The following is a 13,760-nucleotide window of genomic DNA, read 5'->3' as shown; positions in this document are numbered from 1 at the left end:
AATAATAACTTGTAACAAACAACTTTCACCATAATAATATTATGTTAAAAATAATTTTTAAGAACTGTAATGTATTTAATTTGTATGATTATAAAAGAAACCTAAAATTGTTTAATAATTTTTCATAGCTCTGATAAAACAGATTTCAATATTCTTATTAAACATGCACTTATAACAATATATTATTTATAATATTAAATCGTAATAATTATAGTTTCAAACAGACTCAATAAACAACAAATCAGTTTAGACCAAATTTAATAGGAGTATAATTTTGTTAAACATTTTCTTAACTCCATTTAAGCAGAGTTTCGATTTTCAGTTCTCGGTGGAGTGCGAGCGTGTAGTGTCGCCATATATACACAGACCGCGGGGACTGCAGGCGGGAGGACCGATGCTACTAGGTGTCGAAAGGGATTCATTTCTCTACTTTACAAAAGGGTTTCACCCACACAGGCCCATCAAATGGTAACCTGTGTGGACACTTACACCTCAGTAGCGGCACTTGTTCTCCTTTTGCCCTTTATATATTTAGTGACCTTGTGAATTTATCGACACAAAATTTTATTTGCAAGTCGAGACTTTTTCTAGTTACAATAATAGTCTATGGTTGAGAACACTGTTGATGCAGTATAAATATAGCGTGTATGTGATTCTAATACACCTGAGCTACATTTGTTCATATACACTTTTTTCTACTGGTTTACTATTTCTTATCAATTCTACTAAGCTACAAATGAATTAAATAAACGAAGGCCGTTTTCCTGAATTGGAATTGAGTTCTGACATTTTTTTTAATAAAAATTAATATTTTACATGTCTAAAAAATTATATTCTAACTATCCGCAAGTAATTGGTTGCTCAAAAAATACATTACGTATGAACTTAAATTACAATACACGAACTTAAATTAAAGTAAGGTATACCTCCGGGTCCAGTTTTAGTACGTAATATTATTGGGAATTTTTGAGCACTTGTTAAAATATTTAAACTAAAGTCAATAAAATATTTTGAAATTTATAGATTACCTTGCTTTCAACACTTAAATCGTGTAATTGGTATGATTTCTTCCTCGAGATATACGAGGCGTATACACGCCATGTCATTATAATCTGAAATATAAGAATTAAATTATAAAATATTTGGTTGTGCATTGATGTATTGCCAGTTTTAAATTTATGTCTTGGAAATAATTAAAGTTTTGAATGAGATTTGGAAGATACATTAAACAAAATGTATTAGAAGATAAAATACCAATTAATCAGAGATGTTATATCTTATGAAAACCTAACGTAATTTTTATAATTACCAACAGTTTTAATTAATTTGGTGTGCTACAGTGACGTCGAATGTTTCATGAATTTTATCTAAAAGTCAATTTTAATCAAGTTTGTATTAACTATACTAAAATAATAACTTATACCAATATATGTTTCCAGATTCGTGTTTGTTATTGAAATAAACCTAATTTACAAGAAAATCAATAAAAATAGCTTTAAAAGTAAAAACGTTTTGTTCAGAAAAAATGTATGCAAGTTTTATGAAACAATTTTTTATGTTTCTTGATAAAATAACAAAGTTATTGTTACCCAAAGATGAAAAAATGTGTTTTACTCTAGTTTTTGTATTTAACACGGGTTTTCTCAAAACCTACTCAATCTACAGTGCTAGGGCCTGTTTTATTCAAATTATCAGGTCAAAAATCAGAATTTCATGATGACCTCTTTTTACATGACGAGTTGAAAATCGGGCAACATCTTTCGCTAGCCGTAACTCGCTAATAAAGCATTTCCGATCCACTCGAACCAGAAGTGCATACACTTATGTATACGTGCGAAGCCGCGGGTAACTGCTAGTATTATATATGTATATACATATATATTCTCATTAAAAATAATAATACTTAATAATATTACTTTTTAATAATACGAATATTCGAAAAAAAAGGTTTTTGTTCTCTTAGGACAAGAAGCTTAGAAATTATTGTACTCAGTCCTAAAAGAACCTTTTCGCTGCTTCCAGAGTGACAGAATATTCTGGATGGGTAAGGTTAGGGGTAGTTGTCGCCTCCTGTCGAGATCCATGAGGAAAGATTTAGGGCATTAGTCTCAGTCATGTCCTTTAGGAAAAAGGAGACGCCAGCTCTGAACCAGCCTCTTGAGTCAAAGCAGGCGTGGGGGGGGCTAGCACGCTCTTATGACTAGGCTAACGAGAACCTTCGACTGCTAGGAAACCCCACCAACTTTCCCTTGTCATCCAGAATCTCGAACTTTGCGGTAAGTGATGTGCCGCTCCTGGACATCCATAAGGTTGCCCAGATTTAAGTGACATCAATTTTTGCTGTGGCCAGTGTGAGTTGAACTATAAGGTATAAACCAGCCAGAAATTATCCCTCTTGGGGTAAAAAAAAGATTTCAAGGGCTTCAATTAATTTAAAATGTTACAAGTTACAAAACACAACTTTGCATTGAACAATACAGAATGCGCTAAAATGTACGGTTAGCCCTAGGATAATATAACAATAATTGGAGCGCTAACAATGGGTTTTATTATTTACCTAATTAATGTACTGCCAAAGTTTACCCACTTATCCGCTTATCGATACCCTAAACACATGTTAGTGATATTGTGTTTTATATCTCTCTCTTGTAGCAACACAATCTCTTCCTTGTCCACCCGGATAAGGTTTCAGTAATGGAGAGGATTTATTGACAAATGTCACTGGATTGAAGGGAAGCGCTCACGCAAAATGAAGGGGAGTTTATTGACATCTCTGTCTGGTAAATATCTATATTTAACCTAATAAAAGATATCTTTTTCCACAAGCATTTATTTGCCAGCAATATTTACCATGTTTATATAGTAAAAATGATATTAGTAAGTTACTCGAACTATGACAATCGAATAGTAAATTAAGATGTCTTTAAATTTTATTTAGTGGAGAATTTATCAGTACTCCATTACAGCATTTTGAGTTTGAGAATTAAATACTGTTTTTACAGAAAACGAGGAAACCGAAGAAAAGCCGTAGTCGCTTAATAACTTAGCCAGGTCATTGATGTTATATTTTTGTACTCTCATATTTTGAAGAGAAATATTTTTGAGCACTTAAGGAAACGGTTAGCTTGATAAGATATTATATTTAATCGACAACCCCTATATACCTAAAGCTGTGGTATAACCTTTATTGAATTTGTCTGTTAAATTAATTATGCAGTTATAATCCATGAGGATTTGAGTTAATCAAACCACTGAAATCAATACACCAAGGAAAACTCTGCTACGCCAACGGTTTAATCTTTTGAAATGGAATATAATTATGAATGTAATGTAACTATAACAACACTCACAATTATAGCGTCGTTGAAATTAAATTGGTTATGTATAGATAAATCTATGTATCCGGGCACTATCCCCACATACTAGTATACATAATGATGTAAACTAAGAAATTTGAAACTCTATATTTTTAACTTTATTCAGCCTTTTACATAGTCGAGATTACACACAGTTAGGATGATGTATCTGAAGGGATACATGCCTTGTAAAAGGATCCAAATTAAGTTCAACTACAGGGTATCCCTTAGTTTCTAAACACTGTTCCCGCCTCTTCGACTTTTAGCTTATAAGTAGTAACTCCACCCCCTGAATGCTTGGCAAAGCAAGGCTGGGCTTGTCCAGGGACCATTGCGGTTAGAAGTGGTCAAATGTTTCCTCGGACTTCAAACATTACAGTCTCTCTCCTTACATTTTACGCTCTTTACAATTCCAGATCTCCCTCATTTTGTAGCTGTCTGGGATTTATATGTATTTACTACTATTCTTATTCAATTCATTTATGACAACAGCAAAAACGAACATAATCGTTATTAATTTTGTTTATTTTTAGTTTTTAAGTATTTAATTGTGTTTTGTATTTCAATACTGTAGACTTCCATTTATTTTAAGTCAATTCATATTATAGTTAATAAGCCTTATTAATTTGCATTATTAAGATTAATTTTTTAAGAGGTTAAAATGTAAGAAAGGACCATATGGTCCTAATTTCGCCTCAACAAAGAAGTATTTCTTTCTTTTTCATATTGAAAGAAATGCAAATTCTAATTAAAACAATTCAATATATAGTGCCTTTTTTACATAATTAATTGAACATAGTTTTTTGGAAAATTACTATAGTTAACTGGATATCTGTAATATACATCCAGATCCCTGTAAAAGTCCCTGATTTATTTAATTATAGTTAAAATAATTCGTTTCACAGTGTCCATTTTTACATTAGAAATGCAACATAACATAATATTATTACAAAATTGCTCAGTTATATGTATATCTGTATCAGGTACTCCTGTACATTTCTGTATCATTTTTATTCTAACTGAAGTAATTCGTCTTACAGTACCATTTTACGTACGAAATTGAACATAATATTACAAAACATATATATTACAGTGATTTACATCTCAACCATACATTTGAGTTTGTGATATTTCCGAAATTGAATAGTTAAGTCCGTCTTTAATCAAGATGTGTACCGTGTGTAAAAATTTCGATACCTTTTTATTATATATAAAACGTGTTAAGCTTTGTTGATTTTAAAATAACTATTTCCAGTCCAAAGATTTACATGTTTAATGAGCAGCTGTGGATTATTCCGTAGTCTAATGAAGTGGTTCTGTCTGCAAGATTAGAACTGTAACAACTATTGCACAATGGCCAGTCATTGCAGGGAGTGACAGCCGTTCGGTCATTAATCTGCAAGACAACTGTCATTACACAGCCAGTTTACGGTGTAATGAAGTCACGGCCAACCCCGTCTCGAACAATGAGCACGGGAAGTAATAATAAACACACCCTGAATTAATTTCTCTATTTTATTGTTTGATTTATTTCTTCGCCGCTCGCTGCCCATCAAGAGAGAGCGTCCGCAGAATTATTTCCTCCTTTAGTACAGTGGATAAATCCAAATTCTAAAATTCCAAATTTTAAATATAGAATGTTACGTCTTTTCAGAATGAAGCTTGACCCAACCATTATGTACAATTCTTTGTATATGTGCATATAAAATGAAATTTATCATTTAATTCTCATGTCGACAAATGTGTATCGTCAGCTTGTAAAATGGTGTGATTCATATTTAGACAGAGTATACACTTTAAAAATCTAGAAACATTAAAGTTATTGTATAATGCCTTGGTCAGGTCGATATTGGAGAGTGCATCCATTCATTATTTTGAATTCAACTTATGTTACATACCAAGAAGCCTTGGAGAGAATATTAAAAAACGCTTCCAAAGATTTTTTTAAAATAATGTAATGTTTTTATATATAATATATAACATAAATTGGATTCCAAATAATGGATCCAAATATTGGATTCAAATCTCGACCTAACCAAGGCACTAAACTATAATTTTAATGTTTCTAGATATATTTAAATGATGTTGTAATTATTGTTATATTTCTACAGTTGTCGTTTGTTTATTATATAGTCTATTAGATTGTTACATAGTCAATATTTTATACTTATTCACTGTTACATTTATTTCTTAATTATGGTATGACTGTATTTTTAATTCTGCAACTAAAATTATTATTGTCAAGTCCTCTTCCATATTTTATGCAATTTAGTTCAAGTAAATAAAAAAGTTCTTGATTTTTTAATGTTTGTAGGTAGCATAAGTGATTTTATAAAAATTAGGTGTTCATAGTGGTATAATTTAGAAAGCGAAGATTTCCCAAAATAGAGTTTCAAAGGTGTGAACCGCTTCAATGCTTTGTAACTGTTATAAAGCATGAAAAATAAAATAAAACAACTCCATTGTTATAATTTTTAACGCAACACTTCAGCAACACAAGATAACATACATTTTATACGTGTAAGGAGTAAAGTGTCATTGGATTCGTTATCGTTCGGTATCGTATAAGTGTGTTCTGTATCGTATGTGTTCTGTATCGTATAAGTGTGTTCTGTATCGTATAAGTGTGTTCTGTATCGTATAAGTGTTCTGTATCGTATAAGTGTGTTCTGTATCGTATAAGTGTGTTCTGTATCGTATAAGTGTGTTCTGTATCGTATAAGTGTGTTCTGTATCGTATAAGTGTGTTCTGTATCGTATAAGTGTGTTCTGTATCGTATAAGTGTGTTCTGTATCGTATAAGTGTGTTCTGTATCGTATAAGTGTGTTCTGTATCGTATAAGTGTGTTCTGTATCGTATAAGTGTGTTCTGTATCGTATAAGTGTTCTGTATCGTATAAGTGTGTTCTGTATCGTATAAGTGTGCTCGGTATCGTATAAGTGTGTTCTGTATCGTATAAGTGTGTTCGGTATCGTATAAGTGTGTTCTGTATCGTATAAGTGTGCTCGGTATCGTATAAGTGTGTTCTGTATCGTATAAGTGTGCTCGGTATCGTATAAGTGTGCTCGGTATCGTATAAGTGTGCTCGGTATCGTATAAGTGTGTTCGGTATCGTATAAGTGTGTTTGGTATCGTATAAGTGTGCTCGGTATCGTATAAGTGTGCTCGGTATCGTATAAGTGTGTTCTGTATCGTATAAGTGTGTTCGGTATCGTATAAGTGTGTTCGGTATCGTATAAGTGTGCTCGGTATCGTATAAGTGTGCTCGGTATCGTATAAGTGTGTTCGGTATCGTATAAGTGTGCTCGGTATCGTATAAGTGTGTTTGGTATCGTATAAGTGTGTTTGGTATCGTATAAGTGTGCTCGGTATCGTATAAGTGTGCTCTGTATCGTATAAGTGTGCTCGGTATCGTATAAGTGTGCTCGGTATCGTATAAGTGTGCTCGGTATCGTATAAGTGTGCTCGGTATCGTATAAGTGTGTTTTGGTATCGTATAAGTGTGTTCTGTATCGTATAAGTGTGCTCGGTATCGTATAAGTGTGCTCTGTATCGTATAAGTGTGTTTGGTATCGTATAAGTGTGTTCTGTATCGTATAAGTGTGCTCGGTATCGTATAAGTGTGTTCTGTATCGTATAAGTGTGTTTGGTATCGTATAAGTGTGTTCTGTATCGTATAAGTGTGTTCGGTATCGTATAAGTGTGTTCTGTATCGTATAAGTGTGCTCGGTATCGTATAAGTGTGTTCTGTATCGTATAAGTGTGCTCTGTATCGTATAAGTGTGTTCGGTATCGTATAAGTGTGTTCTGTATCGTATAAGTGTGCTCGGTATCGTATAAGTGTGTTCGGTATCGTATAAGTGTGCTCGGTATCGTATAAGTGTGCTCGGTATCGTATAAGTGTGTTCTGTATCGTATAAGTGTGTTTGGTATCGTATAAGTGTGTTCTGTATCGTATAAGTGTGTTCGGTATCGTATAAGTGTGTTCGGTATCGTATAAGTGTGCTCGGTATCGTATAAGTGTGTTTGGTATCGTATAAGTGTGCTCGGTATCGTATAAGTGTGTTCTGTATCGTATAAGTGTGTTTGGTATCGTATAAGTGTGCTCGGTATCGTATAAGTGTGTTCTGTATCGTATAAGTGTGTTCTGTATCGTATAAGTGTGCTCGGTATCGTATAAGTGTGTTCTGTATCGTATAAGTGTGTTTGGTATCGTATAAGTGTGCTCGGTATCGTATAAGTGTGTTCTGTATCGTATAAGTGTGTTTCGGTATCGTATAAGTGTGCTCGGTATCGTATAAGTGTGTTCTGTATCGTATAAGTGTGCTCGGTATCGTATCGTATATAAGTGTGTTCTGTATCGTATAAGTGTGCTCGGTATCGTATAAGTGTGTTCTGTATCGTATAAGTGTGTTTGGTATCGTATAAGTGTGCTCGGTATCGTATAAGTGTGCTCGGTATCGTATAAGTGTGTTCTGTATCGTATAAGTGTGTTCTGTATCGTATAAGTGTGTTCTGTATCGTATAAGTGTGCTCGGTATCGTATAAGTGTGTTCTGTATCGTATAAGTGTGCTCGGTATCGTATAAGTGTGTTCTGTATCGTATAAGTGTGCTCGATATCGTATAAGTGTGCTCGGTATCGTATAAGTGTGTTCTGTATCGTATAAGTGTGTTCTGGTATCGTATAAGTGTGTTCTGTATCGTATAAGTGTGTTCTGTATCGTATAAGTGTGTTTGGTATCGTATAAGTGTGTTCGGTATCGTATAAGTGTGCTCGGTATCGTATAAGTGTGTTCTGTATCGTATAAGTGTGCTCGATATCGTATAAGTGTGTTCTGTATCGTATAAGTGTGTTCTGTATCGTATAAGTGTGTTCGGTATCGTATAAGTGTGCTCGGTATCGTATAAGTGTGTTCGGTATCGTATAAGTGTGTGTTCTGTATCGTATAAGTGTGTTCTGTATCGTATAAGTGTGTTTGGTATCGTATAAGTGTGTTCTGGTATCGTATAAGTGTGTTCTGTATCGTATAAGTGTGCTCGGTATCGTATAAGTGTGCTCGGTATCGTATAAGTGTGTTCTGTATCGTATAAGTGTGTTTGGTATCGTATAAGTGTGCTCGGTATCGTATAAGTGTGTTCTGTATCGTATAAGTGTGCTCGGTATCGTATAAGTGTGTTCTGTATCGTATAAGTGTGTTCTGGTATCGTATAAGTGTGTTCTGTATCGTATAAGTGTGCTCGATATCGTATAAGTGTGCTCGGTATCGTATAAGTGTGTTTGGTATCGTATAAGTGTGTTCTGTATCGTATAAGTGTGTTCTGTATCGTATAAGTGTGCTCGATATCGTATAAGTGTGCTCGGTATCGTATAAGTGTGTTCTGTATCGTATAAGTGTGTTTGGTATCGTATAAGTGTGCTCGGTATCGTATAAGTGTGTTCTGTATCGTATAAGTGTGTTCTGTATCGTATAAGTGTGCTCGGTATCGTATAAGTGTGTTCTGTATCGTATAAGTGTGTTTGGTATCGTATAAGTGTGTTCTGTATCGTATAAGTGTGTTCTGTATCGTATAAGTGTGCTTGGTATCGTATAAGTGTGTTCTGTATCGTATAAGTGTGTTTGGTATCGTATAAGTGTGTTCGATATCGTATAAGTGTGTTCTGTATCGTATAAGTGTGTTTGGTTTCGTATAAGTGTGTTCTGTATCGTCGTGGCAGAACTTAACGATATGTCTACTAGTTACAAAATGGGCTTTCATTGATACCATTTTAGTGTCTCAATTTAAAGCAAAGAAAACTATTCTGGTAGAATAATAATAGATAATGGAATAATAATAATAATAATAGAATAATAAGATTTTCGCTAATAACACTAAAAATACATTTTCACCAAAACAAATTTGATATCGTACACAATTCCCAAACTAACATTAATTCCTTCCCCTGGAATTTAACTTAACAAAAGGAACAACTGCAGCTACTCAAGATGTAAGGGTCCACACATGTTACCATTGGATGTTAGTGGATTTTTCTACAAATTTTCGAAAATCTCTCTCTCTATTTCTCTTTAACAAATATAAACAAAGAGTGTCAAAAATAAAAGATAAACATGTTAAATAAATCATATGTTTACAGCGGTACTTTATCACAGTGATAAAGGTTAGTGATATCACAAAACCTATTTAATGACAAAAGGTTGTGTTAAAACGGGTTAATCAGCAAAATTGAAACTACGCTAATTTTGCAAAATTACATTTACAAACACTTTTGTTTCAGGGTTGCCAAAATAATATAAAGCTATTATGTGTTTCTCCAAATTAGCAAAAGGAGAACAAAGTACCGCAACTGAGGTGTAAGTGTCCACACAGGTTACCATTAGATGGTCCAGGGTGGGTGACAAACTTTCTATTATATATTTACAGGTAGAGATGTGAATCCCTTTCGACACCTAGTTGCATCGGTCCTCCCAGCCTGGAGTCCCCGCGGTCTGTGTATATATGGCGACACTACACGCTCGCACTCCACCGAGAACTGGAAATCGAAACTCTGCTTTCTTGGAGTTAAGGAAAGGTTTTGCAAAATTGTGTTCTTATTAAATTTGTTCTATATTAATTTGTTGTTTATTGAGTCTGTTTGAAACTATAATTATTACAAATTAATATTATAAATAACATATTGTTATTTATATTGTTATTCCACGCTCGTACTCCACCGAGAACTACAACTTCAATTCAATGAATTTAATGAGAAATATTTAAAACGTTAGGAGAAAACCTCATGAAATATTTAAGCTAAGATCTTATTAGCAATGAAACAATGACCAATTCTTTTAAAGCAAGAAAAATACATGGAATTTCTAAAGAATTTTGCTCAGGGAAAGTGAAGATGATAGGGGAAGTATTTAATTTATAGTTCATGAACAAACGTGGAGCAAACGGCAAATTGCTTATTTACTTCCATTTGCCGTTTGCTACCCATTTCATGTAAAACACCATTTGCAAAAATGCATTCTCTAAAATATCTGATTCTTGAATGTGGTAATGTAATTTTAGAATATACATTTCCAAATATTACAAATGTTGATGATGTGTATTTATTCAAAAATTCAGATTTAAATCAAGAATACACATTAACAAGCAAGCAATTAGTGTTATGATTTATCAATTCAATTCAAGAATGACGTCAATTGCGTAGCAACCAGGAAGAAATATTATGTAATAAACGGCTTGTTGCCAGTATAATTTTAAATTATATAGCAAAATTCATTCTGTAGGGTAAAATATTTGGCTCTCATACCACAATATCACATTTAAACATAGTTTTCCATTTGTACAACCCGTCCATTCACTAATTGTTTCCACCTCCAACACCAGAGTCAGTTATCAATGAAGGCGGTCCCCCCATTATCAGCCAATAGTTCGTCGACATTAAAAAAAAAATGCCTTTGAAGTCTTGAAAACTTTTTACTCGAATACTTAACGCGTTGGGCAGTAGAGCATTTTACGGACTGGCAATCTGTTGATAAAGTAGACACCAACCTGCGAGGGCAGGTGTTCATAGTGCCTCCCAGTTCGGTAGTTGTCTCTGCCTCTTGTTTCACATCTGTGAATGTCTCGGCCCCTTTTCAGGGCACATTTCGACATACAGAATAATATTGTTTCCAAAATGTATATACTTGGCACAGCCAGCGGTTGCATTTTTTGAAAGCTTGTCGGAAAAACTCTCTCTCTGAAATTCATGTTTGTTTTTTATTTGAAAGCTCCCCCCACCATAATACCAAACCAAAGGAGAGGTTTCGGTAAATTAATCCATAATATGCCATCATCGGTACCTGCCTGGTACAAGTATAGAAATATACAGATAGGTGACTGTATATTGTGATTTAGATATCTATAATTTTTGGAATTTTTGCTGAAAACTCCTTACAATGTATTTAAAATTATTATAAAATTTAGTGCTAAGGCAGTTTTGCATTTTGTTACTTTGACCACGGTTGGCGGTGAATAAAAAAAAAAACAAGTTCGAGTCATTATAATGATTTTTATACGAAACTAAACTCTTATGTAATATTTTGCGTGAACGCAAACAATACTGTGATTCATTCTTCATACCATATTTTTACTAGCATAATTCACTCTTGTGCAGTTATCGATACTATAAATACACGTAAGTGATACAATGTTTATATCTCTCTCTTGTAACAACACAATCTCTTCCTTGTCCACCCGGATAAGGTTTCAGTAATGGAGAGGATTTATTGACAAATGTCACTGGATTGAAGGGAAGCGCTTACGCAAAATAAAGAGGACTTTTATGACATTTTTTTCCGGTACATATTTATATTTACCAAGGTAAACCTCTTCTTCTTTATGCTCTATAATACGTACTTATTGCAATATGTTATCAACTCAAGGTACTCAATAGTATTTATTATGTTATTACACGAATAAGGAATTCAGTGGACTAACTAAGGGTGAGCCTATGGTTACCTTGGGAGTATTCGGTAGATTTTATAGACAAAATCAGTCTATTAATATCGCCCTCATGGTAAATTTCGCCGAACATGAGCCCCAGAGCCCTTAAACCTTCCTCCCGTCTAAAATATTATAAAACGCGGCTTGTAGAAATGATAACTGTTTCCAAAAATACCCAAACGAGTTGACTTGGAACAAATAATAAATACCTTTTAACTTAAATAAACTGTAGCTCCGTTGTTTAAGAGCCTACAGATAAAGTAAAAATGGTTCTGGATTTAATTAAAATTTTGTTATGCATTGTTTTCAATCTCCAACGGTTCAAGACAATACATTTAAACCCTATGAGAATAAACTCATAACATTTTAGTTGTCGCAAATCGTGCCTGAGCCAGAAGGAGTATTTTATTCCATTTTTATTTATTCTTTCTATTTCAGAATACATTGACATTATTTATTATTTAATTATAATTATTATAAATAATAGTGCCCCCTGTCTATTATTATATTCTTTGTTGGAGGAGTTACATTAAAAGTTGTTTTTCAAAATTAAATAATGACTCTAAAAATTTTAATCTGGTGTTATAAACTATGTAACAGTAAGCATACAAGTTTTCAGTTCTCGGTGGAGTGCGAGCGTGTAGTGTCGCCATATATACACAGACCGCGTGGACTGCAGGCGGGGAGGACTATGCTACTAGGTGTCGAAAGAGATTCATTTCTCTACTTGTAAATATATAATAAAGGAAAGCTACCCACACAGTATACCATCTAATGGTGACTATGTGGACACTTACACCTCAGTAGCAACACTTGTTCTCCTTTTGCTAATAATAACGATTTAAACGTTATATAAATTTGCATTTGAGTACCTTTTTAGACAGATATTTTGCGTTTTTTGTACTAGGAGTGATTTTAATTAAACATACACGATGGGGTATCGAAAAACCGGACAGAAAGTAACAAAGTTAAGTACTCTTTTATGGATCTAACCTATTCAACAAATTAAATTCATGTTAAAACCTATATTGCTCATTTAATAAAAATATGATATAAATACCCTTCAATATATGGTAATTTATACCTTCACAATTTTTGTTTCTTTAAATTGCTTGAGTTGACATTGTAGCTACTATAAGTTTTATGTAAACATGTTAGAAATGTAATTGTACCTTTAATATTGACCTTTTGATCCCATTACCAATAGCAATGAAGGCTTACGAAAGGCTTACCAAGCAGTGAAACTGAGTGAAGGCTTCCTTAGGTAAGCCTTTAGACATCACTAATTCTTCCTAAATGATTTTACATCCCCTAGAACACTATATTTATATTTCTCAACTCATGTCCTAATAAAATGAAACTCGAGACATATGTATACATTTCTTATGCTTTCAACATATATTTTTTAGCGTTTTTCATGAACACAAATCAGCTACTCGACTCGAAGCTGGGTCATAATTATGCGCACAATTTTTTTTCCATTTCACGGTGGAACGTTGTGACCATAGATGAACTATATTTTTATTTTATCGGTGATATAAAAGTGGAAATTTGGCGCGCACACATCCCTCATGATGTAATAGAACAAAACTAGAATTTTTTTAAAGATTAAACATTCGTAGGTGTTGAAAAAGTTGAAGGTGTGAAACCAACTGGATTTTCTAGCGTCGACTTTAGGATTCCTCCACATTAACTTAAAATAGTTTGTGTTCTTGAAACTGTTGAAGATACTCAATCAAAATATTGTGAGGAAATTTCGGATATTTTAACTATTTTGAATTTGTTGTTTAAACTAGTTCAATAAAAAAACCCCAAACAGTTGTTCTGTTATTCTTAAAGTCAGAAATGGATAAAAAATGTGTAATTCCTTTCAGTAACCACCGACCATTTCATGACCAGAAATTCAATAGAAAATTGTGCAAAATGCCGG

This window comes from Homalodisca vitripennis, chromosome 5, assembly GCF_021130785.1.
Source record: "Homalodisca vitripennis isolate AUS2020 chromosome 5, UT_GWSS_2.1, whole genome shotgun sequence".
NCBI lineage: Eukaryota > Metazoa > Arthropoda > Insecta > Hemiptera > Cicadellidae > Homalodisca > Homalodisca vitripennis.
Note: the sequence above shows the minus strand (reverse complement) of the source record.